Source organism: Macaca mulatta, chromosome 7 (genome assembly GCF_049350105.2).
Source record: "Macaca mulatta isolate MMU2019108-1 chromosome 7, T2T-MMU8v2.0, whole genome shotgun sequence".
Classification (NCBI taxonomy): Eukaryota; Metazoa; Chordata; class Mammalia; order Primates; family Cercopithecidae; genus Macaca; species Macaca mulatta.
Window position 1 is genome coordinate 104,711,964 of NC_133412.1, and position 27,925 is coordinate 104,739,888.

At 39.0% G+C, this 27,925-nt stretch overlaps 1 protein-coding gene across 5 annotated transcripts in view; it reads left to right on the forward strand.

Annotated features, from left to right (window-relative positions):
* Window positions 1-27,925, forward strand: part of NUBPL (NUBP iron-sulfur cluster assembly factor, mitochondrial) — a 295,919-nt gene that overhangs the window by 18,415 nt on the left and 249,579 nt on the right. The window lies entirely within an intron of this gene.

Below are 27,925 nucleotides of genomic sequence, written 5' to 3' on the forward strand. Positions count from 1 at the left end.
GTCTCCTTCTCTTTGTCTCTCCTGTTTCTTTCTCTCTTTCTCTGACTTCCTGTCTCTTTCTCTCTTTCCTTCTTCTGTTATTAACCACCCCAAGGGGAGAAAACTATGCCCCCGTGAAAGTCAGGGAATACTGGAGCTTAATCTCTTGGAGGGGGTTGTTCCATACGAAGGGTTCTTCTGTAGGTATTTCTAATGGGGGGTTCCGCCTGGCAGCAATTTTGGCCTCAGCATCTGCCCGATGGTTTCCTTCTGCCTTTTCTCCTTCACCTTTCTGATGGCTTTGGCAGTGTAAGACTGCCACCTCCTTGGGTTTTTGTACTGCGTGCAGTAACTCTATAATTTCCTTGTGATATTTAATGGGTGTTCCCCCAGAGGTTAGGAACTCCCTTTCTTTCCATATCGCAACATGGGCATGTAGGATTAGATAAGCATCCTTGCTATCTGTATACATATTTATTCTTTTTCTCTTTCCCCATTCTAAGGCTTGGGTAAGTGCCACTAGTTCTGCTAACTGGGCATTGGTCCCTGGGGGAAGAGGCTTACTTTTAAGTATGGTTACATCACTGACTATGGCATAACCTGCCCTTCGTATCCCATTCTCCACAAATGAACTTCCATCAGTATATAGGTTAAGGTCAGGATTAGCTAAGAGGACTTCTAAGAGATCATCTCGGGTGGCATAAGTCTGGACTATAATTTGTTGGCAGTCATGCTCGATTGGTTCCCCATCCTCTGGGAGAAAAGTGACAGGATTGAGGGCCATGCACGTATGCATTTGAAGCAACAGTCCCTCAAGAAGTAGCGCCTGGTATCTAAGTAGGTGGTTGTCTGATAGCCATAAATTTCCTTTGGGACCTAGTTTGTCATTTACATCATGAGTAGTCCAAACAGTGAGATCCTTTCCTTGTATTATCTTGATAGCTTCTGACACTAAGACCGCCACTGCTGCAACTACCCGTAAACGGTGAGGCCAGCCTGTTGCTACTACATCAGTTTCCTTACTTAGGTATGCCACTGGTTATTGGGTTTTCCCACGAGTCTGAGTAAGGACTCTAAGAGCTATACCTGCTCTCTCTGTGACATATAGAGAGAAGTTTTGTCCTGTGGGAAGGCTTAAAGCTGGAGCTTGTACTAGGGCCTGCTTTAAAGTTTTGAAGGCTGTTTCTGCCTCTGTTTCCCCTTCTATTAGATGAGTATTTGCCCTCTGGGTTTCCTTGATTAGAGTACAGAGGGGCCTGGCTATCTTGCTGTATCCAGGAATCCATAGTCGGCAAAAGCTGGTAATTCCAGGAACCCCTGCAACTGTTTTAATATCTTAGGGTGAGGATAAGCCAGTATAGACTGTATTCGTTCCTTGCTGAGGGCTCTGGTCCCTCTAGCTAAGATTAGGCCTAAATATTTGACCTGTTGTAGGCAAAGCTGGGCCTTCGACCTAGACACCATGTATCCTTGATTAGCTAGAAAGTTCAAGAGATCTAGCATAACCTGCTGGCATGAGGCTTCTGAACTGGTAGGCAAAAGTAAATCATCCACATGCTGAAGGACCAGAGTGTCTGGACTTCAGAATTGGCCTAGATCTTGGGCCAGTGCCTGACCAAACAGATGAGGGCTATCCCTAAACCGTTGGGGAAAGACCGTCCATGTAAGTTGGGACGTGTGGTCTGTGTGATCCTCAAAGGCAAAGAGAAACTGGGAGTCAGAGTGCAGGGCAACACAGAAAAAGGCATCCTTGAGGTCCAGAACAGTGAACCATTCTGCTTCCTGTGGTATTTGAGAGAGCAAGGTATAGGGGTTGGGTACAACTGGATATAGAGGAATTAATGCCTCATTGATGAGTCTAAGATCCTACACTAGTCTCCACTGACCGTTTGGTTTTTGTACTTCTAGAATTGGGGTGTTGCAGGGACTGCTGCATTTCCTTACTAAATCTTGAGCTTTTTAATGTTTAACAATATTCTGTAAACCTTTATGAGCTTCAGGCCTTTAAGGGATATTGCCTTTGATAAGGAAAAGTGGTGGGATCTTTTAACCTAATTTGGACTGGGTGGGCATTTTTTGCCCTTCCAAATTGTTCTTCCAATGCCCAGACTTCAGGGTTGATTCCTTCCTCAAGTAGGGGACAACAAATGGGTAACTTGTTCCCCATATTCATGTAGATAATAGCTCCAGCCTTGGCTAATATATCCCGCCCTAATAAGGGTGTGGGACTTTCAGGCATAACAAGAAAGGCATGTGAAAAGAGCAAAGTCTCCCAATTACAACTGAAGAGGTGGGAGAAATACCTCGTTACAGGCTGTCCCAGGACTCCTTGGACAGTAACGGACCTTGAGGACAGTCGTCCAGGACAGGAGATTAACACTGAGAAGGCTGCACCAATATCCAGGAGGAAGTCAATTTCCTGGTCCTCAATGGTTCAGCGTACCCGGGGCTCAGTGAGGGTGATGACATGAGCTGGCACTTGCCGCAGGCACCCTCAGTCCTATTGTTAGATCATCTGGTTGGGGGCTTCTGACCCAGAGAACCTTCATCCTCTGGGGCAGTGCACCTTCCAGTGACTGCCTCGGCACAGGGGACATGGACAAGGGGGCAGCTTGTTTCTCATTGGACAGTCTTTTTAAAAGTGTCCTAGTAAACCACACTGATGACAAAGCCTACTGGGTGACTGGCCTGCTCCATTTTCTGTCCTCTCTGAACCACCAAGGTTTGTTTGTCTGAGGGCCATGATTAAGGCTGTGGCCTTTCTCTGATGTCGCTTTTCCTTTTGGGCCTGTTCCTCTTGGTCCCTATTACAGAACACTGAGGTTGCCAGGTTTAATAATGCCTCCAAATTGTGTTCAGGGCCCAGGGCTTGTTTTTGGAGCTTTATCCTGATATCTGCGGCTGATTGGGTAATAAACTTATCTTTTAGAATCAGTTGATCCTCAAGTGATTTGGGTGACAGGGGAGTATATTTTCTTAAGGCCTCCCGTAGCTGCTCGAGGAAGGCAGAAGGATTTTCTTCCTTTCCCTGAGTTATGGTGGACATCATTGAATAATTCATGGGCTTTTTTCTAATTCTCCTTAGTCCTTCTAGAACACAGGTCAACAGATGTTTGCGACTCCAGTCCCCGTGATCTGAGTCAAGGTCCCAGTGGGGATCCATACTGGGGATGGCTTGCTGACCGGTAGGAAATTTGTCCCTTTCTTCAGCTGTCATTCTGTCATTTACTTGACTAAGATACCAGGTATCTCCAAACTCTTGGGCTGCAGCCAAAGCCTCATTCTTTTCATTAAAGGCCAGGGTTTGATCTAACAATAGCATGACATCCCTCCAAGTGAGGTCGAAGGTTTGCCGTAGACCCTGTAGGACATCTGTGTACCTATCAGAATCATCTGAAAACTTCCCCAGGTCTGCCTTGATCTGCTTTAACTCAGAGAGGGAGAAAGGGACATGTACCCAGGTTGGGCCAAATTCCCCTCCCCCTACAGCTTGAAGGGGACATAACTGATAATCTGTGGGTTTTTGTGGTCCTTTGGAGATTTCTTTGCTTATTTCTTTCTGGGCAGGGGAGATTACAGGAGGATTATCATTAATAGGAAGGGGAGCTATAGGGAGGCTAGGATATGGGGGTAAGCTGAGATGTCCTCCTGTGGGATGTAAATTGCAAGGTTTGCATAGATGTGTATTCTCCCTCAATGAAAAGAAAACTTGGACATAAGGTGTTTCACTCCATTTGGCTTCCCTCTTACAGAAAAAGTCAAGCTGCAGGATAGTATTGTAATTTGTACTTCCCTCAGGTGGCCATTTTTCCCCATCAGAGAGAGAATATTAGGGCCAAGCCGTAGTGCAGAAAAAAATGAGCCACCTCTTTTTCAGGGTTTGTGGGTCAAAGTGGTCCCGATGACTTATGATGCATTTCAAGGGTGAACCTGTTGATGCCTGAGTGTTTCCCATTTGAAAGACAAAACCGCCCACGGTTTTGGTTTGTTTTGTTTCTCCCCCTGCCCAAGAACCCGCAATGGTCCCTGGACCCTGCTGATCAGAATAGTTGTGCTCACTGACACAGCAGCAGAAACACTAATTTTCCTCCCAGTCCACGTGGAGGACCGAGGAAGGTCGGATTTAGTGACCCTTACCGACACATTCTCGAAAACCTGCACCCTTGCCTGTCCACCCAGACCACATGGAGGACTGGACTCAGAAAAATCGGATTTAGTGGCCCTTACCGACACATTCTCAAAAACCTGTTAGAGTCCTAAGCAGGTTTTTTGGGACTTTACTCCCATCCTATAAAGATACCCCAAAATGAAGTGTAGGGCCATACCCTGAGGGAGGGAAGGGATCTCCAGAGGTGGAAGAGTGACACCTTTTGTCCTCACTTATGTGAATAGGAAGGATGCAATTGCTGAGGCTCCCCATATCCTAGCTTCAGGAATAGCTTTTGTTAGTCCTATTAGTCTGAGGAGGGATCCTAAAATTCCAGGTAGTCCCTACTATGACGGGGCTTTGGGCAAAAAATATGTCTTTCTTATTGGTGAGCCCGGGTGCCTAAAGAAGGTAACAGAGTCTTGAAGTTTATACTAGATGTCATTTTTATAGGAGAAACTAGAAAAGCACCAGAGACAGGGAGCGATTTTTAGAAGTGGGACTAACCTGAGAGAAGAGAGGTAAGAGGAAGTTTGTCTGGCAGGCATCAGGACCCAGGGGGCAAGGGTCAGGGTAGATAGAACAGATGGGCTAGTCTTGCTTGGGTGACATGCCTTTGAGAGTTCCACTCACGGCCACAGGTTCAACAGACTTGTTGTTGGGACCCCGGAGCTGCATGACTTTCCTCTCAGTCGATCCTCAGCTCAGCCCAGAAGTACAGGAAAAGTGGAAGCTGGTTCTAGGCAAACCAATGCTCCCAACTCCGAAGAGTTGGGGGTTGTTAGAGAGCCCTTTCCCAGAAAGCCTGACACCCGTGTCTCAAGTCCAGTGGCCACGTTAGTCGCTTTTAACTGACTGACAGGTGCCCAGTATTTAGTCCCTGAATTCTAAGGAAAAATAGGACAGAATAGCAAGCGAAAGGGGTCCGTTGGTGCTCACTGCTCGGCGATAGTCGATGTCCCACTGCTTGGCAATAGGTGAAAGTCTCACTGCGTGGTGATAGGTGAAAGTCCCTTCATGCTTGCCAAAATGTGTCTGGAATTGGTGGGTTCTTGGTCTCGCTGACTTCAAGAATCAAGCCGCGGACCCTCGCGGTGAGTGTTACAGTTCTTAAAGGTGGTGTGTCTGGAGTTTGTTCCTTCACATGTTCAGATGTTTCTGGAGCTGCTTCTTTCTGGTGGATTCCTGGTCTTGCTGGCTCGCGAGTGCCGTGCGCAGCCCCGGTTCCTGCCCGCCCTTCTCCCTCCACATCTCCCCAGCAAGCAGAGGGAGCAAGCAGAAGGAGCCAGCTCCGGCCTTGGCCAGCCCAGAGAGGGGCTCCCACAGTGCAGTGGCGGGCTGAAGGGCTCCTCAAGCACCGCCAGAGTGGATGTCGAGGCCGAGGAGGTACCGAGAGTGAGGGCTGCTAGCGCTTTGTCACCTCTCACTATTCCATGTGAATAATGGACTTTTCATTGGTAACTTACCTGGAGGCTTTTCACTCACAGGTTTGGTAGCTGGCCTGAAATGACGTGAAGGCTTAGTTCAGGTAGGATTGTTGATTATGGTGCTTTTGCATGGCTGTTCCTTGTTGCATGGCCTTCCTTAGCATGGCAGCCTCAGTATAACTGGACTTACTTGGTGACTGAGAGTCCTAAAAGTTAGTGTCCCAGTGAATAAGGAGGAAGCTGTATGGCCTTTTGTGACCTTGCCTTGGTAGTCAGGCTGGATTAGTGGTTGGAGTAGTTACGTGCCTTCCCACATTCAAGGGGAGGAGACAGACCTCCCTTTTGATGGGAGGGGTATCAAAAGCCTTGAAACCTTAACATCATCTTTGTCTTTCATCTCTTTCATCTCACCCACTCTACTTCTATATATCAACCACTAAGTGGTTTTTTATTTGAGAAGTACCTCTTTCTCTCCACTATCGTGAACCTAGCTAAGAATTTTATCATCTTTCACTTAAGAGTTTTCCATAACCTCTTAATTGGTCTGTTTAAACTCATCCATCTTGAATTAAATAATGGTTCTTCATATTGATTGTAGGGTGGTTCTTATGGCCTACAGGCTTCTGCTGAGATTGCTTGGCTTGTTCTTTTTTTTTTTTTTCTTTGTGATGGAGTCTTACTCTGTGGCCCAGGCTAGAGTGCAGTGGCCTGCTCTTGGCTCACTGCAACCTCCACCTCCCAGTTTCAAGCGATTCCCCTGCCTCATCTTCCCAAATGGCTGGGATTACAGGTGCCAGCCACCACACCTAGCTAATTTTTGTGTTTTTTAGTAAAGACGAGGTTTTGACATGTTGGCCAGGCTGGTCTCAAACTCCTGACCTCGTGATCCACCCACCTCGGCCTCTCAAAGTGCTGGGATTACAGGCGTGAGCCACCGCGCCTGGCTGCTTGGCTTAGTTCTTAAGGTTGGGTTCTGCCTAACTTTGCACTCTGTACTTGATTTTGTTGGTACTGCTCCTTTACACTGTCTTCCTTGCCTTCTTTGCCTAGATCCTACCATCCTTCAGGTCTTGGATTGGATGTCACTTCCTCTGTGGAGCCACCTTAGTGGTTTCAAGTAATGTCATTTCCTCCTCTATTGGTTCTTATGTTTATCATATGCCATTAGAGTGAGCATGACTTTCACAAGGTCAGGGACTGTGTCTTAAATCATCTGCCACTATTGCCTGGCCAATTGTTACATACTCAGTAAATGCTAAGTGATTGAAAACGGATTACATTTTGGCGGAATTCTCCGAAGTTTTGAATGCGTTACTGGGTTTTCTAAAATGTCCATAAGATTACCAAGGAATCATTTTGACTTGGGAGAACTATGTTTAGAGAAGGTTTTAGGTAAGGGAGTTTATATCTTGTGCTTCAACATTTTTATTTCAGTTTAAACATATACAGCAAAACCCAAAAACTTGTTTGAAATCTTATTCTAATGTGCCAGAAAATTTAGGAAAGTGGGCAAGTATTAGATTTAAAACAAGCTTTGATAAGATTAAAGGCTCTGAGAATCAGAACAGTTTTGTTTTCGGTTGTGGCATTTTAAAGCTTTAATTTTGGCTGTGAAATATTTCACATGACAGATTTTGTTCCAGCCTGTTTCTTTCCGGTCAGGAATGTGTGATGGTTCACTTTTGGCAGTTGCACTATGTGAAAGGGCTTGGGTCAGCACCACTGTGCAGAAAAGGGTCAATGAGCGTTCAGATGAAAGGGAAAACACTTTTAAAGAGCCTTTGTATATTGCTGATGTAATAAGACAAAACTTATTATAAGCTTGAAACTCTCACCATGTTCTTGCTTTCTCCTTCATCTCTCAAATGCTTTGCCAAATTAACCACATCAACTAATTTTACAGAAAATGAATTGCTGAAGAAGCTTCTTCAGAAAGTCTCTGTCTCTTGTCTTCCAAAAGGACATAAGTCTCCTTTGTACTTCTGTGAAAATCTTAAATGGCCGCTTAAAGAGAGCAGGCAGCTTGTTGTACTTCAGTGAGTGATAAAGTACAACCGCCTATTTTTCAGTTGAGTTGGGGGGAAGAACTGTATCCTACTGTTGCTTTAAGATATGATTTTATTATTGTCAGGACAGATAACAAGCTAGAATTTTCTCAGAGCAATAACTGACAAGTTAGATTACTTGCTGTGGCTCTTAAACAATGTAATATTCTTGAATTAAGGGAGAAAAGTACTCAGGTAGTCTTTGAAGGAAGTCTAGATTCTGTGCATGGCTATAGGGTTGCCCTCTGTTTCAATTTTTTCTGAGTAGATAAGGAAGTGTAAGCCTTCTCCAAACCCTGGAAAAGCCTTTGCTCTCAAATTTGTGCTGGCATGTTATCTGGAGTGTGATGGGGCCCTTTGCCAGTCACCATGGAAACTGATGAAGGTTCTAGTTCTGTCCTTTGGGCTATTTGGGGTGGCTTAAATAAAGGATGACCAATGTGTCTAATCCTATTCTTCACATACGCATTTTCTTTAAAAATGATTAAAAATACAGCTTACTTAAGGAGGAATAGGATCTCTGTATCGTGTTTCTATTAGGCTGTTTAAAACATTGTGTGCAGCTGAAGGGTATCCTGGCCAAGAAACGTTAATGAAAACTGTCATTCTGGATAGGCATAATTCCACTGGTTTCTGATGTTGTCTGTTAGTCCCCAAGCTGATATATGCAACAGAATAACAAATGCTAATTTTCCATTTACCTACTTAGTGATGGAAAGGAACTTGTCATAGAGATTAAGACATGGGTAGTATTTTAGTATGTCATTGCCAAGTGAAATGTGGTTTCAGTGGTGGTGTCAGGTATAAAACTTAAAAGCATCTGTGAGCAATTAAGGCATTAATTATTCTGATTTTGCAGACATCTCATAGTACATCTTCCAAAATGACCAATCCATAGCTAAAGTTAGGGGAAAGAAGTCTCATGGTAATCTTTAGATGTCCTATTCTCTTAGTGGAGCACAGAGGAGGAAGATCTGAGCAGAAACTATTAATATCTAGGGTGTTACCTGGTGCTGATAGAAGAATATTTCGTAATTAGTTAATTTAAAAAATTGTGGTGAAATTCATATTATTAGAGTTTTGGATTGTGAGCCACACTGATTACATTGTGAAGGATTTGTGCCATTTTCAAGGTCTGACCCTGATTGAAAAGGCAAAATGGGAACTTAAGATGATTGAGGCTTGCCTCTTGGTTGTTTCAAATGACATGCTTTCCTTTAATGTCCGATAAAGGCTATTTATATGAAATGAAAATCAAGGATATAATACTCAGTGCTTCTACAAATAAAATTTTATTAATTAATTCAGTGTTTTACTGAGTACTTTACATGTGCTGTGCACTCTTTTTAGTCCTAAAGATATAGTGGTAAAATGTGTAAGTTTCTATTCTTAAGGAGTTCATAGTGTATTGGAAGGGACATAATAAACATATACTTTTAGGTAGTTATAATGGTTACAAAGATTAATAAAACAGTGTGAGGATGTAGAAAGTGATGGGAGTTCTGGGTGCTGTGGCTCACGCCTTTAATCCCAGCAACTTAGGAGGCCGAACTGGGAGAATTACTTCAGGCCTGGACTTTGAGACCAGCTTGAGCAACATAGTGAGATCCCTGTTTCTACAACAACAATTAGCTGGGCATGGTGGCGTACAGTTGTAGTCCCAGCTACTTAGAAGGCTGAGGCAGATCACTTGAGCCCAGGAGTTCGAGGCTGCAGTGAGCTATGATCACACCACTGTGCTCCAGCCTGGGCAACAGAGTGAGACCCCCATCTCTAAAATATAAAAAATAAAATAAAAAGAAAGTGATTAAAAAAAAAGAAAGTGCAATTTTAGATAAGGATGTCAGGGAAGAGATCTCTGAAGACATGACATTTGAGCAGAGGTCTGAATGAATTGAGTAATTGCACCACAGGAAGAGCAAAAGCCCTGAGGTAGAATCAACTTGGATTATTTGAAGTGTTTAAAGTGTATAAATGGGAGGAAAGCTTCATGAACAGAATAAACAGGAAGAAGGTCCATGTGATTAGAGTGGACTAGGGGAAAGGTAGATAGAGGCATGTCATGCAGAGCCTCATAAGCCATGGTGGAAATTCGGATTTTTTTTCTGGTACAGTGTAGTGGGTTTTTCACCAGGGCAGTGACAGTCTAATTTACTCCTTAAAAAGATCTGGCTGTAATGTAGAGAATAGAGTATAGGAGAATAAAAATAGAACAAGACGACTACCTTGTAGCTAATGCCACTGTGTAAGCTAAAGTTGATAGCTTGGACTATGGTGGTAGAGGTAGTGATAAGTACATAGGTTCCAAAGATACTTTGAAGATAGAGCAGGAGGACTTGCTGATAAATTGGATATGGATGGTGAAGGAAAGAGATTTTTTTTTGTATATGCATAATATGAAATATGCGTAATATAAAACTGACCATTTTAATGATTTTAAAGTGAGAAGTTCAGTGGCCTTAAGTACATTAACATTGTTGTGTAACCATCCTCGCTGTTCATCCCCAGCACTTTCTTACCATTCCAAATGGAAACTCTATTCATTAAATAAGAATTCCCCATTTTCCCCTGTTCCTAGCCCCTAGTCACCACTAATCTACTTTCTGTCTCTGAATTTGACTGTTCCAACTCATGTAAGTGGAGTCATACAATATTTGTCCTTTTATATCTGACTTATTTGACTTAGCAAATTGTTATCAAGGTTCATCCATGTTGTAGCATATATTCAAATTTCACTTCTTTTTAGGTTCTCTGGTTTTGCTTTTAGCAACTATGTGAGTAGTAGTGAAATTTCCTGGGATGGAGAAGACTTTTGAAGGAGAGGTTAGGGGTTAAAATCAGTTCTCCTTTACACATGTTAAATTTAATAGACACCCAGGTGGATATGTTGAGTACGTCTGGAGCTTGGAGGAGAGGTTGGGGCTGGAGTTTTAAATTTGGGTGTCAGCATAGTATAGGTGGTTTTTAAAGCTATGAAACTGGCTGAGTTTACCTCAGAAGTAAGAGTAGACTTGAGAAAGTGGCCTTTTAACTAGTACAATTTAAAGTTGTGATAAAGGAATACATATATTCTAAGATGTACCCAAGTTGCTGAATTTATAGAATTTTAAAAGTTGGCGTTGATTTTTAAATGTTTTAATTGATATAGCACATTAGTTTTAAGCAGTTATTTGCTTGTTATTTTGTTAGTCAATTCCTTTACTTTCTTTGGCTTGAAATAGTGGTAAGCCTTGTTTTTTTAGGAGTTCTCTGATAAATTCAAAAAATAAATTTGTGTCAAGATGAATTGGGTACTGGCTAGAATAGTTATTTTCAAAAGTCACACATACAAATTTTATCATAGTAGGGACAGTTTGAAAATTAGTAGATGCCATAGATAATAGGATTAATTATATAAAATTAATTTATATATAAATATAAAATTAATAGGTAATAGGATAAAGAGGGCTTGTTTATGAATGGAGTATTTTAGTGAGCACACGTCAGCTGTGTCTGACTAAGGGTGGCACCTATCCAGGGGAAGGATGTTTTGGGGAAAATTTGTGTACTTTTTTTTTTTTCTTTAACAGCAGAGAGGCTTTTTAGTTAGACTACTGTTCTCTTTTCTTTTCCAAAGGATTAAGTTTCAAAAGAAGGATGAGACCACTCTTGTGGGGTGAGATGGGGGTGGAGGAAATACTTGGAACAAGAGGAATGTTTGCAACAATACTGGAGTAGAACTTTTCCCTAGACGCTGTGGTTCATAGGCATCTTACCAAGTCTTTCAGAGGCAAATCTTAGTATTACTTATTTTTTTTTTTTCCATTTAATGAGAATTGCTTAGCTTGATTAGCTCCCAGTTTTGTCTTTACAATGGTCATACCACAGAGCTTGTGAATACCAATTCTTTTAAATTTCCTTATTATAAATGATACGTGTTTTGAGCATCATATCTTTGCAAAAGTAGCCTGGTAGTAGAAATTGTTTTTGTAATAGATAAAAAAGGATTTGGTTTTATGTTACTAAAGGACGTTACAGTTAATCAAAAGAAAAAGGAAAATTTGAAGATTTAGAGAGTCTACCAAACGTCATTTTTAAAGGAGAAAATTAAAGTCAGGAAAGAACAGACTTGCTTGGAAACATGTCCTATAAATGGAACTTGAGTAGCTAACATCTGCCTGTGACAAAATTCCCTGCAAGGCTGCTATTTTTCCTTGTAGTCCTTGAGTTAGGGCACTGACATTTTCATATTTGTCGTGGAAATGATTGTGATAATATAAATGATGTTTTATTTTTATACATGATTAGATAGGGAAGATGGAAGCCAGCTGTTTAAATGCATGTCTTATGAAACGCTGCAGGAAATGTAACATAGGCTGTAGTAAATCAAAGGTGGCAGAGAGGGTATTGCTGAGACTCATGGAGCAGGGATAGGGCAGATAACCTCTTCTTGTTTCTCTTGGTGACTGTTGGTTTTAGCTCTTGCAGAGTTGGGTAGGTTAGCCCATTACATCACACAGCATGTGGTTTTATGATTTAGAGAACCCAAGGCATTTCTGTAAAGCACATTTATTAACTACCTGCTATATATTAGACACTGTGGTGGGAATTTTGGATAGAGGGGTAAATAAGATAGTTTGAGTTATTTATTTACAGCTGTGATAAGTGCCACAAAGAAGTCCTATTGTCAGGAGAGCAGTTAACAGGATACTGATCCTAAGGTGAGGGTTGAGAGAAGACTTCCCCCAGGGAGTAATACTAATTAGATCTGCTTTCCTACAACCATTACTACTCCCTATCTCTAAGGGCAATAGGAACAATTTTAAGCATGGCATAAAACTGGTCAGATTTTCTTAAAAATTACTTTGCTGTTGTATGGAGAATGGAGGGGATGTTAGAGTGCACACTGGAGATCAGGTTAGACTATTACAGTAACCTCAGCAGGAAGGAGCATGGTGATATCTTAGACTGGAGTGTTGACATTGGAAATTGAGAAGGAGGTAGAATTGCTAGGTCTTGGTTATAGATTGGATGTGGGAGAGGAGAGGAAGGGCTCAAGGATGACCGCTATTGCAGGTTCTTGACTGTACAACTGAGTTGATGTTAGGTATATTTTCCCAATGCATTTGAAAATAATATGTATATTTTCAAGTTTGGTATACAGAATTGCCCTTGCTTATGAAAATTCACAAATGTGTTGTATTTTTCCAGTCATCCTTTGGTCAAGATGCAAAACCACAAGACTTTTCAGCCTTTACTGTTTCACCTACTATTAAGTAGCCTATGTATTTAATTAAGGCTTGCTAATTGTCATAACTGACTGAAGTTCCAGCAGTTTTCTTTTTGTTTTTTTCCCCCTGATAGGGTCTTGCTCTGTTGCCCAGGCTGGAGGCACCCAACCTCTGCCTTCTGGGCTCAAGCAATTCTCCTACCTCAGTCACCCAAGGAGCTGGGACTACAGGCATGTGCCACCACGCCTGGCTAATTTTTTAATTTTTTTGTAGAGATGGGATCTTATTATATTGCCAAGGTTGGTCTTGAATTCTTGGGCTCAAGTGATCCTCCTACCTTGGCCTACCAAAGTGCTGGGGTTACAGGCATGAGCCATTGCACCTGACCCCCAGCAGTTTTTTAAAAACAGCTTTAGAGATGTAGTTCACATATTGTGCAGTTTATCCATTTGAAGTGTACAATTCAGTGGCTTTTAGTATATTCACAGAGTTTTACATCCACCACCACCAATTTTAGAACATTTTCATTACTCCCAAAAGAAACCCCATACCCTTAACTCTTACTCCTTAATTCTCCCATGTACCCAAGCCCTAAGCAACTACTAATCTACTTTTTGTCTCTATAGATTTGCCTATTTGGGATATTTCGTATAAATGGAATTGTCTTAGGTTGGGCTACTGTAACAAACTACTATAGACTGTGTGGCTTAAACAACAACTTATTTCTCACAGTTCTGGAGGTTGGGAAGTCCAGGATCAAGGTGCTGGCAGATCCAGTGTCTGGTTGAGGGTCTGCTTCCTGCTTTGCAGATTACCTTCTCGTTTTATTGGATTATCACATAGTGGAAAGAGAGTGAGAGAGCTCTTTGGGGTCTCTTTTATAATGACTCTAATCCCATTCATGAGGCCTCCACCCTCATGGCCTGATTATCTCCCAAAGGCCCCACCTCCCAGTACTTTCACATTGGAGGTTAAGATTTCAACATACCAATTTTGGGGGACACAGATATTCAGTCCACAACAGGAGTCATACAATATGTGCTTTTTCTGACTGGTTTCTTTCACTTGGCATGTTTTCAAGGTTCATCCATGTTGTCGTGCAGGGGTGTCCAATCTTTTGGCTTCCCTGGGCCACATTGGAAGAAGAATTGTCTTGGGCCACATATAAAATACACTAACACCAGCGATAGTTGATGAACTTAACCAAATGACAAAAAAATCTTACAATGCTTTAGGAAAGTTTACGAGTTTGTGTTGGGCCGCATTCGAAGCTGTTTTGGGCCACATGCAGCTCTCGGGTTGCGGGATGGACACACTTGTTATAGTGTATTTAGTACTTCATTTCTTTTTATTGCTGGATAATATTCCATTGTATGGATAGACCATATTCTGTTTATCGATTTAATCAGTCAATGGACATTGGAGTTGTTTCCATTTTTTGGCTATTATGACTCATGCTCCTATGAACATTTGTGTGCAAATTTTTGTGTGTACGTATGTTTCAGTTCTCTTAGATATATACCTAGCAATGGAATTGGTGATCAGATGGTAACTGTCTGTTTGAGGAACTGCCAGACTGCTGTCCATATTTCTGTTCCATTTCACATTCCCACTAGCAGTGTATGAGGATTTGATTTTCTCTATATCCTCACCAATACTTATTTTCTGTCTTTTTGATTATAGTCATTCTCATGGTTATGAAGGGTTATCTTGTGGTTTGATTTGCATTTCCTTACTGTGTTTCTATTGGACTAAAATGTTAATGACATTGAAGCCGGGAAGTTTACTGGCTGACATAGAATTTAAGAAGTCATTTTAATTCTTAGAGAGTACAGATGAATTGGCATATACAAGTAAGTATTTTCAGCATTTTGTAATGCTTAACATTATCTTTATGATTCTCATTTAGCAACTAACAATTAAAACATATTTTGTATCTTAAGTTGCACAAGGTTTGAAGTACTTGAAAAATAATTTTCCTTAAACCCCCAAACACTTTTATTGCAGGGTTTTTCCCCTTTAAACTGCAATGGTCATTCCTTTGGCCCCTATACAACACAGTTGAGAATATCTAAGTGATTATGGACAAATTCAGTTGAACCAATCCAAGAACCATCTGTACTAGACACTGTGTTTACCCATGGTGCCACCTCACAAAGCCTCCAACCTTGTGAGGAAGACAGATATATTAATACATATTTATTTACATAGAAGGAAGAATATGGCAAGTGCAGCAGTTAGTGGGTATAAATAGTATATTAATACGAGAACAGGGAGAAATTAATTCCAACCCTTCAAAGGTAATAATTTGAAGGTGAGGTGTAGTTTTGGCAGGTAGAAAAATAGCAGAAGATAATTCTATGTTGAAGGAACTATGTAAGCAAAGTCATAGCAAGAAATGACAAGATATTTGGAATGAGAACTACAGAAAGTAGCTCAACTAGAAAGTAGTGCGGTGGAGTGGCATTTCTTCATTTCTCTTTGCTTAATTCTTATGGTCACAAGATGGCTGCCCCACTGAATTATAAAGAGGAAGAAAAAGAGTGTGTTCCCTTGTTTTTTATTTACAAGGAAAGAAAACTCTTACTAGACATTTTCTAGTTTCACTGATCAGGATTGGATCTCATAAACATCTTTTAGCTGCAAGGAAGACTGGGAATGTGGAGAATCTAAGACTTTCTACCTTTACAGTGGGAGGTGAGTTCTGCCTATGAAAAGGAGGGGTGGGGTTAGGAGTTACTGTTGGGTAGCAACCAACAGTGTCTATAGATGATAATATCCTCTAGTTGTAAAAAAACAAAGGAAGAGAGAGATTGAGTCCAGGTTTGGGTAGTGAATGAAAAAAATGGTGATGCCATTTTCCAAAATGAATTTCTCAATCTAAAATTGAATTGGGTCCTTACTATATTAATGTCACTTACCTGCATCTAACCCTCAGTGTTTGGGACTCTGTAATCTCACTTTCTGATCATGAAACCTAATGGAAAATAGAGGAGGCAGCTGGAAGTAGTACAGTGGTTTTTAAATGCTACTCCTAGGACTGGTGCCAACTTCCTGCATAAAAATCACCTGGGAGCTTGTTAAATAAATCAAAATCTCTGGGAATTGGTATTTTTAGGTCTGGGATTTGACCATCAATTTTGTTAACAAGCTCCTCGGGTGATTCTGATACATGGCTAGGCTTGGGTACTTTTGGTAGAAAAAGTATGGGCTATGGATTCAAGCAAATCTGAATTTGATTCCAACTCTTCACTTATTAGCTGTGTGAACTTACGCCAGGCATTTGATCTGTCACAGCTCAGGTCCCTCATCTGCTAAATGTGTAGTAATAATAATGATGATAATGGTTACTTTACAGAGCTTTTGTGAAATGTAGAGCTATCATATGTGTAATGTCACTAGTATAACACCCGGCATGTAGTGAGCATTCATTAAATCTGGCTATTATTATGTGTTAGCTTATAGTAAGTATGTGCATTTGATTTAGCATAGAAACACAAATTTCTGTACAACTACAACAAAAAGAAAAGCAGAATATAATAAATTGCTTCTCTTGTTGCTTACTATCTGTTATTTTCTAGGCTAAAGCACATGAGTCTTTATTTTCTTAACTGCATTTTTGGCTATGTCCGTACTCTGTTATCTGTATAACTTAAAAATTGGCTAATATACCAAAAACTCTAATTTTTGTGAAATATGCTACTTAATATTTACTAGAGGCTATTTTTCATAGTGATCTCATGTAAAACCTTAAACTAGACATGGTTCCTGCTCTTAAACAAAAACCAGACAATATAAATTCAGATAAAAATAATAAGTGCGCATTAAGGATCATTTTGTTATTCTTAAAGCTTTTATAGTTGCCTGGGTTAATAATTAGGGTGTTATTTTTGATGGTTGTTTTGTATGAGAAATAAATACCCACTGAGAGTGAATGCTTGTTTTTCCTGCTTCCGTGCATAAAGAGGTCTTGGTGCACAGAAAGGAGAAAGATGCTAACATTGAATACATACTTTCTGCTAGGAATTTGACTTAATTTGTTGTATTGGAAAGAGGCAGCATATTGTAATGTTACCTGCAGACTCTGAAGCCCTGTTGCCTGGGTTCTTATCCCATTTTCTGCACTTGCACTACCTGACCTTGGATAAGTTACTAACCTTTGTGTGCCTTGGTTTCTTCATTGAGGGTTATTGTATACCTACTTCATAGGGTTGTCATGAGGATTAAATAATTTAAAATATATAATGTGTTTAGGATGTACCTGGCACATAGATAGTAGTATATGCACTGTGTTCATATAGTACTGTTAGCTTTTCTTTAAGTTTCACAAATTTGCAGTGCTCTATAATCTTCACAGAAATCCTATAAATTAGATCTCTCTCTCTCTCTTTTTATTTCGGTCTTAAAATGTCTTTATTGTATTTTAAAAAGTAGACCTTCTTAATCTTTACCGGTAAGAAAATTGAGGTTTGATGAGGTTAATAACTTAGCCATAATCACCCATCTATTAAGTGATACAAATACTAGTTCGCTTTTTCCTGCATCCTCCTATGCCTTTAATATGTTAGTTATTTTGTTAAAAAAAACCTTAAAAATAGTAATCACCTGACTGAGTGTGGTGGCTCATGCCTGTAATCCTGGCATGTTGGGAGGCCGAGGCAGGCAGATTACGAGGTCAGGAGTTCGAGACTAGCCTGGTCAGTATGGTGACACACTCTCTCTACTAAAAAAAAAAAAAAAAAAAATTAGTGGGGCGTGGTGGCACGCACCTGTAGTCCCAGCTGCTCGGGAGTTTGAGGCAGAAGAATTGCTTGAACCCAGGAGGCGGAGGTTGCAGTGAGCCAAGATTGTGCCACTACACTCCAGCCTGGGCAACAGAGTGAGACTCTGTCGCAAAAAAAAAAAAAAAAAAAAAAAAAAATTGTAATCACCTATGTGATTCATATGGTACTAAGTAACATTTTCATTTATCAAAAATTGTTACTACTTGGCAGTGGAATTAATAGATTAACTCTTTTTGAACTTCAAGTGAGATGTTAATATTTTTAAAAAGATCTGTTATTGACCCTTAATTTAAAATATTGCATCAAGGTATTAACAGATTAAAACAAGTCATATTGTAATAACAATTTAAATGAAATTAATTCTGTATATATTACTTACCTGGGCTTAGGTGCTAACATTTTTATAGCATCATTTTCTAGGTAATAATCATTGTGGTGCCTTGATAATTTTTCATAGTTTTTGAACTTTAATTTGATAGAGTTGTATAATAATGTCTATACGTGAATACAATACAATTGTTTATTTCACTCATGATTTAGATGATGTCTATGATGGAGTAGGTTATCTAAATCCTCAAGTTTCATACATTTTATAGAAAATACAAGCAATTATGCTAATGGAAAACCTGTAATATATATTAATATTAATTGATTTGAAACCTGTGTGTCTACCTCTATGGTGTCTTTTATAAGAATAATTCAGTGTACAGAATAAGAAACTTAACATCACATATTAAAATGAAAGATAAAGTGTTTTTTAAAAAATTTGAATGTATAATAGAGGGGTGAAAGTGTATTAGATTAGATCCTAAAGCCAATCTTCTATTAGGTATTTTTCCTTACCCGTTTGCTTTTCCTCCTCCTCCACAAGCACACACACACCACATTCAGTCAACACAGTTAAATAAAACACTGTGTTAAGATGATCTTCAGATAGGTAAAAATCTCCAAACTGCTTCTGCCTCCAACCCCTGCCATATTTTCTGTTACGGTTTTAGGCGCATAGCATTATGTACAACATGCTTTGAAATTTCCCATTAGAAGCAGTAGCAATATTGTTAGCAGTAGCTCTAAAGAAGCTGTTGGCTGGATGTTTCCTCCTCAGTACTCTTTGGCCTACCTTTTAAAAATTTCTTTCAGTAAAGTGCAGCTTGCTGTCAGTAATTAATTCTCCTTACTTTGTTGAAGGAAGTTGCAGAATTTGATTATGAGTTAGAATGACAAGCCTTACCCTCATTTTACATTTAGTATATTGTACCATAGTTTCCCTTTATGTGTAACATATAGGTGGCAAAACTACTCCACATCCTTTGAATTTCATTACCTGATTCTGTCTAAGAAGAATTTATCCAAATCTTTCTCATAGAACAATCCTTTTTCTTTTTCTTTTTTTTTTTTGAGTCGGAGTCTCACTCTGTCGCCCATGAAGGAGTGCAGCGTCGTGATCTCAGCTCACTGCAACGTCCACCTCCCAGGTTCAGGCAGAACAATCCTTTTTTTAAATTTTTTATTTTATTTTATTTTATTTTTTGAGACGGAGCCTCTCTTTGTTGCCCAGGCTGGAGTGCGGTGGCACGATCTCGGCTCACTGCAAGCTCCGCCTCCCAGGTTCACGCCATTCTCCTGTCTCAGCCTCCCGAGTAGCCCGGACTACAGGCGCCCGCCACCACGCCTGGCTAATTTTTTTCTATTTTTAGTAGAGATGGGGTTTCACTGTGTTAGCCAGGATGGTCTCTATCTCTTGACCTCGTGATCCTCCCGCCTCAGCCTTCCAAAGTGCTGGGATTACAGGCGTGAACCACCGTGCCCGGCCAGAACAATCCTTTTTTAAAAAATTATTTACAAAACTTCTTTCTAACTTGGCTTTCACTAATTCATTTTTCCTCTCTCATTTTTTTTTCCATCAGGAAATTTTTTCCCCCATCCCATCTCCTTGAGGAACAGGAAGGGCCTTTAATTTTTAGCGGAGCAGTGTTGGAAGGGTCATTGAGGAGAAGAGAGCAGAGCATATGGAACTGTGGGTTTCAAAACCAGCTCCGCTGGGCTGCTCTGATTTTGAGTCGGAAGGGTGGATCAAGTGCTCTGTTCATATCTGATCTTATAATTGCTTTTCTTTAGAAGAGCTGCTCTCAGAATTATAAATACTCTTCCCTGCATTGCAGTTTAGTTAAGGACATTCTTAAGGAATTGATGTTAGTTTTCCAGCATCTTTGCTGAAGTACTTTATTTATTTGTTCTTGTTTAGTTAGGTTTCTAGGTCTCCAGGCTTTGATTTTGGCAACAAAATGACTAGTTGGTATCACAGATAACTATGATTTTTAGAGCTTAGTGTCTATAAGCATCTTCTGCATTTTTATAAGCACTACATGGTAGTAGAAGGCTTTCTAATTTTCTCTGTATTTGAAGACTTTACTTACTAAGGGCTTTTATTTTTATGTTTTTTAAATTATACAGACCAAGAATTTAAAGTTTTTCTTCTCTTAATCTTAGGTGTTTTATTCCTGATTTACTTTTTCCTCCATACTAAATGAAAATGTAGCACTTAAGGCAACTGTTTTCCTGTTAAAGAAGAAGTTGCTTCTCTAGTTCTGGAAAGAAAAACCCAAATTTGCAGCTTTTTAATATTTGAAACCTATTGTACTAAATCTTGCTAGTAAGCAGATAACCTTCTGTTTGGTTAACTTTTTCATATCATGTTGTGGCTTTAGTTTTCAAAGAGTTATGCAGTATACTTTATCATATATATATATATATATATATTTTTTTTTAGACGGAGTCTCGCTCTGGCACCCAGGCTGGAGTGCAATGGTGCGATCTCTGCTCACTGCAACCTCTGTCTCCCGGGTTCAAGCAATTCTCCTGCCTCAGCCTCTCAAGTAGCTGGGATTACAGGTGCTGCCACCACGCCTGGATAATTTTTGTAGTTTTAGTAGAGACAGGGTTTCATCATGTTGGCCAGACTGGTCTTGAACTTCTGACCTCAAATGATCCTCCCGCCTCAGCCTCCCAAAGTGCTGGGATTACAGGCGTGAGCCACTGTGCCCAGCCATATTTTTTAATAAAGCCATCATAGAACCATATCCATTCTTTGTACTAGATTTTCTTTCATAAAGTCTATTTTTTTTTGGAGTTGAGGTCAATAGAGAAATGAAGATGGTATTAGATTTTCTGGGGAGAAAACTGTTGTTAGGAATAGACTGCAAAGAAATTTATGACCCCCTTTTTAACACCAGAATATTTTTAAGCTATATATTATTGTATAATTATTATAATATTATTTAATTTTAAGTCCTATAACTTAAAATGTTAGTGTAGAAGTATTAGAAGAGGGACTTTCTTGAAATCATAGTATGTTAAAGCTTATAAGAGACCTTAGGGATTGTATAGTAAGCAATACTGAAATTCTAGAGTAACAGATGGAAGTTTGTTCATTCATTCATTAGTTCATTTACTTACCCATTCAACAAATATTTAATTTTTACCATTCAGAATACTTGGGGATATTCCTGTCCTTATGGAGCTTACAGTAAATAGATAATAAACATCACAAGTAAGTTAAATAGTATGTTAGAAGGTGATACAAGACAACTAAGATGGGGGAGGGGTAGTGCTTAAGGGTTAATGCTGGTTTGCGTTTTAAAATATGATAGTCTCCATTGAAAAGATAACACTTGAGCAGAGAAGAGAAGAAAATGAGAGTAGACTGTATGACTATCTGAGGGAAGAGTATCTCAGGGAGAAGGAAGAGCTGGGACAAAGGCCAATAGGTGGGAACAAGCCTAGTATACCATGCAAAGAATAGTAATAAGGCCAATGTGATTTCTGGAGGAAGAAGTGGAATGGAGTAATAGGTGATGAAAATTACTAGGTTTGGGAGGCAGGAGGTGGGTGGGGAACTGGCTGGGTTATATGGGGTGAATGATTTTAAGGACTTCGGCTTTTACAGGAATGAAATGGGAGGAGTGATGGCAATGAAGGGTTTTGAGCAGAGTAATAACACAATCTGACTTACGTTTCATCTGAATCATTCTTGCAACCCTGTTGAGAAGAAATGCTGGAGTAAAGTCAGATTTAGCAAATAACAAATTTGAATTTCAGATAAACAACAATTTTTTAATGTATATGTCCCATGCAATATTTATTGATTATTCACACATAAGGCAGAATGTTTACTATATATTTTTTAAAAATCATTTGAAAAAGACATCTTTAATGTTATTGTTGATTACTGTAGATTATTGTTATTATGATCCTGCTGTTCCCAAGTCTTAGTAGCAAATTTTCATCTTTCTTTCCTGTATTATCTATATTTCGGTTTTGCATGTTGTGGTCATCTTATATCCTAGAGTGCTACATATATAGGTTGTTGGATGGCAGCCTGGACCTAATGAATCAGAATTTCTGGGATGTAATAGGGAATCTCTGTAACTACCTACTCTTCTAGGTTCCGGGTATATAGTAGTGAACAAAGCATGCAAAAATCCTTACCCTCATGTGATTTACATTCTAGTAGGGGAGATAGTAAACAATAGGTAAATACATTTGCACTCCATATCTGCTGGTTTTGCATCTGTGTATTTAACCAACTGTGGATCAAAAATATTTTTAAAAACCCAATAAAAATAACAATATAAAAATAAAAAGTAATACAAATAAAAATACAGTATAATAACCATTTACATAAAATTTATATTGTATTTGGTATTATAAGTAATCTAGAGATGATTTAAAATATATGGGAGGATGTGCGCAGGTTATGTGCAAATACTATGCCATTTTATATGAGAGTCTGAAGATTGGCCAGGCGTGGTGGCTCACGCCTGTATCCCAGCACTTTGGGAGGCCAAGGCAGGCGGATCATGAGGTCAGGAGATCGAGACTATCCTGGCTAACACAGTGCACAGTGAAACCCCATCTCTGCTAAAAATACAAAACAATTAACCAGGCGTGGTGGCGGGCGCCTGTAGTCTCCTGGCTACTCGGCCGACTGAGGCAGGAGAATGGCGTCAACCCGGGAGGCGGAGCTTGCAGTGAGCCGAGATGGCGCCACTGCACTCCAGCCTGGGCGACAGAGCGAGACTCAGTCTCAAAAAAAAAAAAAGGATTCTGAGGATTTTGGTATGGGGGCAGAGGTGTCCTGGAACCAAAGCCGTGCAGATACCTAGAAACAACTGTATATAATATGTTGAATACTAATATAGATACTAAGAAGAAAGAAAAAGCAGGGTGGGGAATAGGAAATGTGTAGTGTTGCAATTTTAGATAGTGTGGCCAGTGAATGCCTTACTATATGGTTATGTTTAAATCAAGACGTAAAGGAAGTAAGAGACAGGTGGATACTCAGGGGAATAGGATTTCTGACTGAAGGAATAGCAACTGCAAAACTCCTAGATCTGGGGTGTTCCTTGTGTGTTTAAGAAGCTGCAAGAGGGTAGTATGTATGGAGTGGATTAGAAAAGGGGAGAGTAGGAGATGAGGTGAAAGAGGTATGGTAAGTGGCTGGTGGTTGTTGATTAGTGGTTAGGCTTCATGATACATTGGAGAGAGACTTGGGATCCTAGACCCAGGAGTGACATTATCTCTGGGACTTAGTTTCTTCATCACTAAAAATTAGGAGACTAAAAATGATCTCTTAGGTTTCTTCCTACTCTAAAATAGAGTCTTTAATTTGAAATTGATTATTGGCCAGGTGTGGTGGCTTACACCTGTAATCCCAGCACTTTGGGAGGTCGAGGCAGGAGGATCACTTGAGCCCCAGAGTTTGAGACCAGCTGGGGCAACGTGGTGAAAACCTGTCCCTACAAAAAATGAAAAAAAAATTAGCTGGATATGGTGGCCGGTGCCTGTAGTTCTAGTTACTCAAGACATTGGGGTGGGAGGATTGTTGCTTGAGCCAGGGAGGTCAATGCCCCTATAGCCCTACTGCACTCTAGAATGGGCGACAGAGCAAGACCCTGTCTGAAAAAACAAACAAAAAGAAATCTGTCATTTATCTTCCATTTCTACTTTGTACCTCTTTTGAGAGCAGTTATTAATACTTTTCATTTGGGATTCTTCTGTACGTTTCCTGAGCTCCTCTCAGGTTGTGTTCCAACGAACCAGGTGATTTTTTTTTTCTTTTATGCTGCTCTTGTTTCTCTTTTTTCCTGATTGAACTTGAAGATTTAGACAGTCCTTTGATAAACAGTAGGAAATTTTTCTCTTATCACCTTGTTAACCATTAGCTCTTCTGACAATCAGATTCTTACTTAATCTTAGCTAATAGAATTTGGAAACATATATTTTTCTCTACTAAGAGATTGAAATTCTTATGATTGGCAGCTTGATGTAAAGCTAGGCAGAAAGGAAGAAAGAAGAGGTTTGAATAATTTCTAAATTGAATAAACACCAACTGCCAGTCCAAGATTAAACTGAATATAATATACAGGGAATCATGGGAGTCTTAGCAGGGTACTTCTGTGGAAGTACAACTTTTAGGTAGGTCTTATTTAGAAATAATCGAGTGGGAGCGTTCTAAGATATTGTTTTGATGGGTTCTATTAGCAGAAGACATGGATAAAAGGAACATGTCATGAAGCTTTACAATCTTATTTAGTATAAATTGTGTTGGAAGAACAAAGCAGTATCAACTGTGGTTCATGTCTTTGAAATCCAACACACAAAAATAGGGCATGTAGGCGCTCAAATTGCAGCTTTCATACAGTAGTAATAAAACAGTATAATCACTCTTGAATAATTCTGCCACCTTTTACAACTTCCAGAGTGTGTTATAAATTATAAACAAATCCAAAAAGCTAATTGTTATCTTGGGGTTTGATCTATCTTGTTTTATGTCATCTGCTAGGTTTTGAGATCTGTAGGAGAGTCAGAAAAAGAGTATATTGTTAGATACCAACATTAGGTTAAGTTTATGGTGACATTAAAGACGACAATCACACTTTACAATAGTAAGTTTACAGTTATTTTTGCTAATAGTAATTTTTTTAATCTGTTGTGTATTTGGTAGCTTTTGTAGTGAATATTCCTTTGAATCTGGCTGAAATTGAAGAAAATCCTAATTGGAGCTTTATTGACTAAATATAATTATTATAGGAGGAGTAAGTTGGAAAGGATTCATAAAAGTTAGCTGGTTAGACACCCAGCTGCATACATTTATTTATAGGCTTTTACCTTGCTCATTTATTTTCCTAACAGTATAAAACTGGAAGTTTAAAGTGAAAGACCATTTACATACTTAAAATAGGAACCTATTTAAAAATAATGGAATAAATTATGAAAAACAAATGAAGTTTATTTGGCACCTTTTGAACATTACTGAATTCTAGACTTGAAAATCTGTTTAAATTTATTTTTATAGCAATGGTAACTGTACTGCTCCAGTAGCTGTGCCAATTGTAAGTATAATATGCTTTAATTAATGTATGCTTTGGTGTTTCTGTTAATGGGCACTGATTTTATTCATGATAAATAAAATCTAAGCAAGACATCCTAATTTAGTTCCAGTAAAATAGTCTGAAAAGTGTGCTTTTTATTTTTAAAATCTAGCCAATTAAGGATGAGAAAGTAAATCTTTACTGAGATAGCTCCTCTGACTCTGATGCTGAAAGAGATGACTGGCCTGCCTGCTCTTGGCGCTAACAGAATTGCATTGTTGGATGATTGAATAGCTTCATTATGAAAAACTTTACTCTCTAAATTGAATGTTGACTAACTATGACATGTGGACCAAATCCTGCCGGTTTTTGTGAAGTTTTATCGGAACACAGCCATGTTAATTTATTTACATATTGTTTATGGCTGCCTTGATACTACAATGGTAATGTTGAGTGGTTACCACAGAGATCATATGATCCTGAACGTCTAAAATGTTTGCTGTGGGCCTTTTAAGAAAAAGTGTCCTCTATATCTAAGTTTTTGGAGTTAGATCCTGTTAAAGTTCTGTTAGAGGTTTATGAGGTTAGCATTTTCATGTTTAATTTCCCATTCTACTTCATTTTAAGAAAGAATAAATGGTCATTTTGAATGTAAGTTTCTGGCTTTCTCATTATGAGTATGGATAATACCACCTTGCAGTGTTGCTGTGAGGATAAGTGAAAAAATGTACATAGAATGCTTAGTTAAGTGCCTGGCACCCAGAAGGAATTCAAGCAATGGGGAGATGCAATGAGGGAAAGTCTTGGTGTCTGGGTGATTTAAGATGGTATGTTTTTATAGGTTCCGATTTATCCATAGGGCTAGCAGTGGAGGCCTAGTTTATCCGGCATCTTAATATGACTTTGCTGTCTAATGTCCCTTTATCCTGTTCTTCCTCAGTCCTTAATCCCTTTGCCCCTCTCTTTCTCTTTCCTCTCTTTCTCTTTTTCCCCCTGATCTTTATATTTTCCTCCCTTTGTTTCCTTTTTGATATATACAAGCATTGGTACTAAATTTAGGTTAGTCTCTTAGAGTATGTAGAGAACCTAATATGTAGAATATTGTCAGTTACTGTTATTTCTATTCTCTAGGAATCAGAAGAACTTGAAAATCTTGTAATTTCCCCCTCCTTAATTTTTACATAACGTATATTGGTTGCAATCTAGGCATATGTAAAACCTACTCTTACCAGAGCAAATGTTAAGGGAGATCTTCAGTTTTTTTTTGACCATTGTGCCAAGAGTTCATCTTTAGCAAGCTTGGTTTTCTTCTAGAAGCAGGATAGATGATAGATCTTTCCTAGCATTTTGAAGGAAACTTGAAAACCTAGTGATGATAAAATTGACCCTAGCAATCTTATATTTGTTAGAACACTTAGTTATGTTCTTGTTTCATGTAAACATAAACTTAAAAAGCTGTTATTTTACTTTACAGGTATTGTTAGAAGATCAATTTGAAACTTAGGACCTAACCCCCTTCATGTTATTGTAAAATCAGCATTGATATAAATAAGAGAACAAGGAAAGAGAATCTTAAAATAGCTTTTGTTTTTATTGGTATTTATTATTATTTAGTGGTAGTTTTTAGTTCTTGTAGGTGTCATAAAAATACAGAAAAGAGATAAAATTCTAGGATGATAGTTATAGCATTAGCAGAACTTTATATAATGGAAGTAACAATTAGCCATATTTCTAGATTTAGGTCCCCTCATTTGAAAATCTTGTTATCCATAGTAAATTTAATTGTTTTAATTTAGCTAAATTCTTCTGTCTGTGGTTTAAAAAATAGTTAAATTGGTCAAACTTCTTATTGACTGTTCCTCCCTTCTTAAATCTAATACCTAAATGCATTAAGCTTAAATTTTATATATCACCATTCTATTAAAAATCAAGTATCCTTCGTATTTTCTCATTTATTTTACATAAAGCTGAGATTTTCACAGAGGCAGATATTAATCCCATTTTTTTCCTCTGAGGTCACTGAGTCATACAGAGATATTATATATATATATATATTTAAACTGCAGTTTTAGTCAGTATAAAGTTAGAAACACAAATGTTAGATTTACCTTATTTTGTATATTCATAGGAACCAGATAACAATTTTAAAAGTTTTTCTTTTTTTGTCTAGAAATAGGTAGGTAACATGGAAGAGGAGTGATTGCTTCAGTTTTTCAAAAAATTTTGTTGAAGGGTTGAGTTTTATTCTGCAGGATTTGAGGAGAGTAGTAGGAAACTTGTAAGACTTGATGAAACATAACTCTAAGACATATTGTGTTAGCGTTCTGTTTACTTGTAGATGAGCAAAACCAATAACAGATTGATTTCATCTATCAAAGGAGAAAGAAGAGAGGGGGAGGAGAAAAAAAGAGACATATTTTTTAATAGTGAATTTTGTTTTCCTTTCCTTGGCTAAGCTGCTGATTAATTGATAGCCAGCAAAGAGCCCAGACAGGGTATCCTGTCCTTCAGCAGCTGGATGCATCATCAGAGAAAACAGTTTTAGTTGTTTCTGAATCCTCTAGAAGACGTTTTGTATTTACTTGTGACTTGCATATAAGAGGTTGTCTCTGTGTTAGGTGTGCCAGTATCTTTGTTAGCGCTTCCATCTCATTTATGCCAGATCTGCATCAGAATTTCTCACTTGCTTTATTATGGCCCTGTTTCCATGATCTTTTTTTATTTTGTCTTCTTTGGTGTGTTAGACAGGCTTTCCAAAAGTTAATGTTGTGTCTTTGGGGTTTTGCTTGCCATCACAAGTCATTATTTTAAAATTGTTCGCATGTAATTTGTTCTCAAACTCATGTTCAGATCAAAAAGGTCTTAGTCTGCTTGAGACTATATGGGAGATCTGAACTACAATATGTAAAGCATATAGGGTGGATTTCTTTAGTCAGGTATCTGGATGATATTAGTAAATC